We start from the raw sequence: 6,746 nt of genomic DNA on the forward strand, positions 1-6,746 counted from the left end.
CCTCGGACATGGATGTGTGTGATGTCCTTTGATTAGTTTGTTTTAAGTAATTCTAAGTTCTAGGGGACTGATGACCTCAGATGTTAAGTCCCATAGTGCTCAGAGCCATTTGAACCATTTGAATAAAACGCCTACAAAAAGTAAACATCTGATGCAGGGGCGGATTAATGAAGTTTTGTGGGTGGGGGCGATTGCCTAGAAGAGAAAGGAGGCCAGGGGTCCTCTCCTTGAAAGTTAAAGAATAAGATGTTCAAAAACTGCCGTTTTAAGCTGTTTTAATTCCTAAAAATATCAGACAATTGCAAAAATATTTTATTTTAGACAGAAAATTTTTAATTTTCTTGAGATATGTAGCATTTACAGACTTTTTCTGAGTAACTTCTCTTCTATAATTGGTAATAGCAACAAGCTCATGAAGTCTTTAGTTAGCACAGAGTTGATAAACAGATTAAAAGTAGGAGTGCGTTTGTCAAGGCACAAGGATATTTCGATACTGTAAAGCGAACTCAATATCGCTTGTTAAAAGGCGGCGAGAGAGCGTATTCCAATTACGTATCGCACAGCTGTTGCTGCTACAGCCATACTGCGTGCACGACGCATCGGCGAACCGACGACATCGCCCCCTCCACGATTGACTGTGCTTCGCTGTCAAATCACTTTGTAATTCTGAACCAGGTACACACGTTCAGAAAATTTCAAGAAAATATACACTATCGTTCGCTCAAGACGACTCAGTTCATGAACTACTACGCCTAAGTAAGTACAGTAAAACTAAGTTAGTTTCATCAACTAGTTTGATCCATTTACTACTTGAAGATGATGGGTGAACATGAAAATACTTCGTGCTTATCAAGTAAAACGACTGATGTAGAAATTCTCTGCACTTCCTAATTTAACTTTACAGTCGCAGCAACAAAAACAGCTCACCATGGACGTGAACGTGTAAAAGTTTGTGAGTTATCTCAAATAGAGTTACTTTACTAAAATTAATTCCAAAATTAATCAGTATTGGAACAAAAAGCAGTGGTATTCATAATACGCAAGGAGTCACATGTTGTCTTCTGTGTTTTAGAGAAGAAAGATGTTATTTTTGAAACTAGTCTCAGGTCGCACTAATATGAAAAACTCCACACTGTCAAGACCAAAGCCCCCTTCACGCTGAGCTACCACTGGTTTCGAAAAGCAGCCTTCACATGACATCCACCGGTCGGTGGCGCATTTAAGAGACCACGCCTCGCATTCTCGCCTATGAAAAGTCGGCACGTGACGTCAGCTACGGATCAACAGCGCTAGCGATAGCATCAGAAGCTGATCGCAGCAACAGCGGCAACTATCCTCAATGGCGGCGTACCTCGTCGCGCTGTGTTTAAGGTGCAGGCGCTGCAGAAAAGCACTTCTCACGTTCTAACGCCGGCCGGGTGGCCGAGCGGTTCTAGACGCTACAGTCTGGAATCGCACGACCGCTACAGTCGCAGGTTCGAATCTTGCCTCGGGCATGGATGTGTGTGATGTCCTTAGGTTAGTTAGGTTTAAGTAGTTCTAAGTTCTAGGGCACTGATGACCTCAGATGTTACGTCCATAGTGCTCAGAGCCAATTGAACCATTTGAACCACTTTCTAACAATACCACCACTTACAAATTGGGTTAGAAATCAGATTGATAATGTTGCTCACGCAGCATATGTTCGCTTCATTGGGCAACAACAAAGTTGTTGACTGTGGATGGTATCGTCAGAATGGAAATAATGAAGTCACTGTAAAAAAGTCATTAACTTTTAGATTTCGTTGAAGTTGTTATGTCTCATCTTGTTGATTCTAGGGTGATTCCACTTTGACTGATAGATACCACCACTTTGAAGACCTAACAAATGCGTTTTTCAGGAAATTCTTTATGACCAAACAATCCCAGATCAGAACAATGGTATGGAAGAAATAATGTTTGACTTGGTGTTCACGATCCACATTTCATTAACCTTCTTGCAAATTCATCTATACTTCTTCTTAATTGTCACATCACCAAGAAAATGGTTTTGTATCAATCTTCATGTATTTAATTTCCACTTGAACCAAACACAAGACTTTTACTGCTCTTTTACAAAGCGAAATAACAACTTCTGCAAAAGTGAAACAAAGACTGCCCTATGCGCATTCGCGCCAAAACGGTTACAAGTAAGTCAAAAGAATATGACAGTCTCACAGAAATGAATACACACAAGAACCATATCACTGTAATATATAGATATATCGGAGTACCTATATATTAATAAAACAAAATGTGTTATTGTCACAAAAATATATTACTTCGCAGAAAAGTAGTACGACATTACTGGTATGGAGGACTGGGGTTGGAGTGCCATAATAGTCACATAAATAAAGAACCATTACAACGTGAAGCCGCCCTAACTGTTAGGATGTGCCTCTGAACTCTGGGCAGGCAGTCTAACAATAGCAGCAATGACAACAATGGGAGCAAAGCAGGTAGTGCCCTAACGGAAACGCGAAGCGCTTGCTGATAAGGCAGCTCGGGAAGCCCTGCCACGATTTGGCTCCCACAGTTCGAACAGGAGGTACACCAGTCACTGGTACAGGTGCATTCTCTCGGGGAGACAAATTAAGGTGGCTTGGGGAACGCTGAATTAAATGACTCAATCCTCTGTCCAAGACTTTAAATTTGTTTGCTTAATTTTGGCGCAGATTACCGAAATTACCCTCTTGTTTTTATTTTAATTTCAAATCCAGAGGGACGGGAGGGGGGGGGGGGACGAACGGTCCCTCCTCCCGCCCTCCTTTAATCCGCTCTCGATCAGTTGAGTTTCGTAATTTGAAAATTAAAAGATTTAAAAACGGGTTAGGGGGGGGGGCGGGTTACGAATACCTGATTGCACCCAGGTGTCAAAACAACTGCTCTAGTGCAGGGGTCTCCAAACTACAGCCCGCGGGCCGAAACCGGCCCGCGTTAGCCGGCCGGACATCCCCGATAACCGGCCAGCCAAATATATGAGGTGGTACCAAGGCTGCCAACAATTGGGTTTTTAGCTGGCGTTTCAGAGACTGATACATTTCTAATCGTTTGCATCCTGTAAACTTGGAGTAATTCTGAGAGTGCTTAGACTCATAATGGCGTTTTATATTGTATTCTTTGAAGACTGATATTGCTTCATTGCAAATAATACACATTGGTTTGTTGCTTGACTCCACCACTGTTCTTTAAAAATTATACATTCACCGTCAACCTTTCGTTTCTTTTCCATATTTGTACAGAACTTCACAAAAGATTGTAACCTGAAAATAAAATTGCGCTATTTAATACTAATAAAACTAGGAAGTAGTCTGCCTAAACGAAATGCAATGAATTTATTTTAAGGTACTTTAATTACTAAATTAAATACAATTACACCGTAGTTCCACTAAAAAATACAGTGAATCAATACTCAAGTCGTGCTATACGTATTTCGATTTTCAGATTTTCCATGACTCTTCGAATTCAAACTTTGAATTGTCCCACACTGAAGAACTCGTTAGACACTCGCAACATAGACACAATCACGCAACAGATCTATCAAATATATGCTCTGGCTCTGCTACTCGCTACAAGACTACATAACTAAGCTTATCGTTGCTCCGCTTGAAACAACAATGCGTTGACACACTCTACCTCTGAAACGCCTTGCAGTAATAGTGTTGCTAACAATGATTTTGAGATTTCGTTAATTTTGCAGGACGCTTTCGTGAAGAATGTGCAGCGACATACTTTGTTGTCCGTGAAATTCGCCAGAATAAAATACGCCAGAATTTCCGTCAGGTACGTCCACCAATCAAAATTATGTAAAACTTCCTGGCAGATTAAAACTGTGTGCCCGACCGAGACTCGAACTCGGGACCTTTGCCTTTCGCGGGCAAGTGCTCTACCAACTGAGCTACCGAAGCACGACTCACGCCCGGTACTCACAGCTTTACTTCTGCCAGTACCTCGTCTCCTACCTTCCAAACTTTACAGAAGCTCTCCTGCGAGACATGCAGAACTAGCACTCCTGAAAGAAAGGATATTGCGGAGACATGGCTTAGCCACAGCCTGGGGGATGTTTCCAGAATGAGATTTTCACTCTGCAGCGGAGTGTGCGCTGATATGAAACTTCCTGGCAGATTAAAACTGTGTCCCGACCGAGACTCGAACTCGGGACCTTTGCCTTTTGCGGGCAAGTGCTCTACCAACTGAGCTACCGAAGCACGACTCACGCCCGGTACTCACAGCTTTACTTCTGCCAGTACCTCGTCTCCTACCTTCCAAACTTTACAGAAGCTCTCCTGCGAGACATGCAGAACTAGCACTCCTGAAAGAAAGGATATTGCGGAGACATGGCTTAGCCACAACCTGGGGGATGTTTCCAGAATGAGATTTTCACTCTGCAGCGGAGTGTGCGCTGATATGAAACTTCCTGGCAGATTAAAACTGTGTGCCCGACCGAGACTCGAACTCGGGACCTTTGCCTTTCGCGGGCAAGTGCTCTACCAACTGAGCTACCGAAGCACGACTCACGCCCGGTACTCACAGCTTTACTTCTGCCAGTACCTCGTCTCCTACCTTCCAAACTTTACAGAAGCTCTCCTGCGAGACATGCAGAACTAGCACTCCTGAAAGAAAGGATATTGCGGAGACATGGCTTAGCCACAGCCTGGGGGATGTTTCCAGAATGAGATTTTCACTCTGCAGCGGAGTGTGCGCTGATATGAAACTTCCTGTCAGATTAAAACTGTGTGCCCGACCGAGACTCGAACTCGGGACCTTTGCCTTTCGCGGGCAAGTGCTCTACCAACTGAGCTACCGAAGCACGACTCACGCCCGGTACTCACAGCTTTACTTCTGCCAGTACCTCGTCTCCTACCTTCCAAACTTTACAGAAGCTCTCCTGCGAGACATGCAGAACTAGCACTCCTGAAAGAAAGGATATTGCGGAGACATGGCTTAGCCACAGCCTGGGGGATGTTTCCAGAATGAGATTTTCACTCTGCAGCGGAGTGTGCGCTGATATGAAACTTCCTGTCAGATTAAAACTGTGTGCCCGACCGAGACTCGAACTCGGGACCTTTGCCTTTCGCGGGCAAGTGCTCTACCAACTAAGCTACCGAAGCACGACTCACGCCCGGTACTGTATTATGTAATTAAATAAAAATCGTAGTTCGTTCCATTGCTAGCTATTCCCACAACCTTAGATTTTTGCGATTTCATCTTTCCTTTAGCCTTACATTACGGTGATCATGGAGTGCTAGGGTGCTTTAATCCCACTGGGTAGATCTTGGCCCTTATGACTTCGTGGTGGAGTCAATGTGGCCCGCGGACGAAGAAGTTTGGAGACCCCTGCTCTAGTGTAAACGCTAATTCATAGATTCTAATGAATGGTAGCGAACACCGGCATACTGTCTGCAAATGTTCGTTCGTTGTGTTTGCCTGCATTCACTGCGGTGCGAGGCAGGCTTTTTGGATGCTACCGGTTTAGCGACGCAGATATCGACTGCGGAAGTCGCCCGCAACCGTTTGGGCCTCGACACGCTTGTTGGCAGCTGCAGCAGCGCCGCGCTATGTCGCATACCTGTCGCTCTCGCTGATAACTACTGCACGTGTGGCCGGTTGCGAGCTTCTGCTGCTCCAAGAGGCAACTGCCCGCGGCTCTGCCAGACCTCACGGGCGTCGCTTCTCCTGACGTCACCGCAGGAGCAAAGTCCAGGGGCACGAGATACAGCCACGTGCCACGTCAGCTGAGAATCCCACAGGCGGCGCCCCACGCCAGCTTCATTGCGTGATCGCTGCGGCTTAACTTCGGCACTGTCCCACGTGAACGGCATTTCGGCGGCCGAACACCCCGCATGGGGTCTCCCGGCCAACAATGCCATACGATCATTTCATTTTGACGTTCGGGGCACTGGCTGAGTTCCCCTACAACGAACGACGTTCGAATTACAACTTGCTTGAATGTACATGATGAGCATCAATGATTACAAAAATTCATTTCTAAAGAATACAGGGTGGTCCATTGATCGTTACCGGGCCAAATATGTTACGAAATAAGCGGCAAACGATAAAACTACAAAGAACGAAACTTGTCTAGCTTGAAGGGGGAAACGAGATGGCGCTATGGTTGGCCCGCTAGATGGCGCTGCCATACGTCAAACATATATCAACTGCGTTTTTTTTTTATATAGGAACCCCCATTCTTTTATTACATATTCGTCTAGTACGTAAAGAAATATGAATGTTTTAGTTGGACCACTTTTTTTCGTTTTGTGATAGACGGCGCTGTAATAGTCACAAGCATATGGCTCACAATTTTAGACGAACAGTTGGTAATAGGTAGGTTTTTAAATTAAAATACAGAACTTAGGTACGTTTGAATATCTTATTTCGGTTGTTCCAATGTGATACATGTACCTTTGTGAACTTTTCATTTCTGAGAACGCATGCTGTTACAGCGTCAATGCCTGTAGATACCACATTAACGCAATAAATTCTCAAAAACATGTCCGTCAACCTCAATGCATTTGGCAATACGTGTAACGAGATTCTTCTCAACAGCGAGTAGTTCGCCTTCCGTAATGTTCGCACATGCATTGACAATGCGCTGACGCATGTTGTCAGGCGTTGTCGGTGGCAAATATCGTTCAACTTTCCCCACAGAAAGAAATCCGGGGACGTCAGAGCCGGTGAACGTGCGGGCCATGGTATGGTGCTTCGACGACCAATCCACCTGTCAT

General features: G+C 44.8%; 1 protein-coding gene and 1 non-coding gene across 2 annotated transcripts in view; both read right to left on the reverse strand.

The window, feature by feature from the left end:
* The window catches only part of LOC126354461 (15-hydroxyprostaglandin dehydrogenase [NAD(+)]-like), a 73,828-nt gene extending 68,152 nt beyond the window's left edge, over positions 1 to 5,676 (reverse strand). Inside the window, exon 1 of the mRNA XM_050004159.1 lies at positions 5,588 to 5,676. The gene's annotated coding sequence lies outside the window, so the exon portion shown is untranslated. The remainder of the gene's footprint in view (positions 1 to 5,587) is intronic.
* Trnal-caa (transfer RNA leucine (anticodon CAA)) lies at positions 4,153 to 4,226 on the reverse strand. The gene has a single exon. It is a non-coding gene; the product is annotated as a tRNA-Leu (tRNA).
* Positions 5,677 to 6,746: the final 1,070 nt, after the last annotated feature.

This window comes from Schistocerca gregaria, chromosome 3 (genome assembly GCF_023897955.1).
Source record: "Schistocerca gregaria isolate iqSchGreg1 chromosome 3, iqSchGreg1.2, whole genome shotgun sequence".
NCBI lineage: Eukaryota > Metazoa > Arthropoda > Insecta > Orthoptera > Acrididae > Schistocerca > Schistocerca gregaria.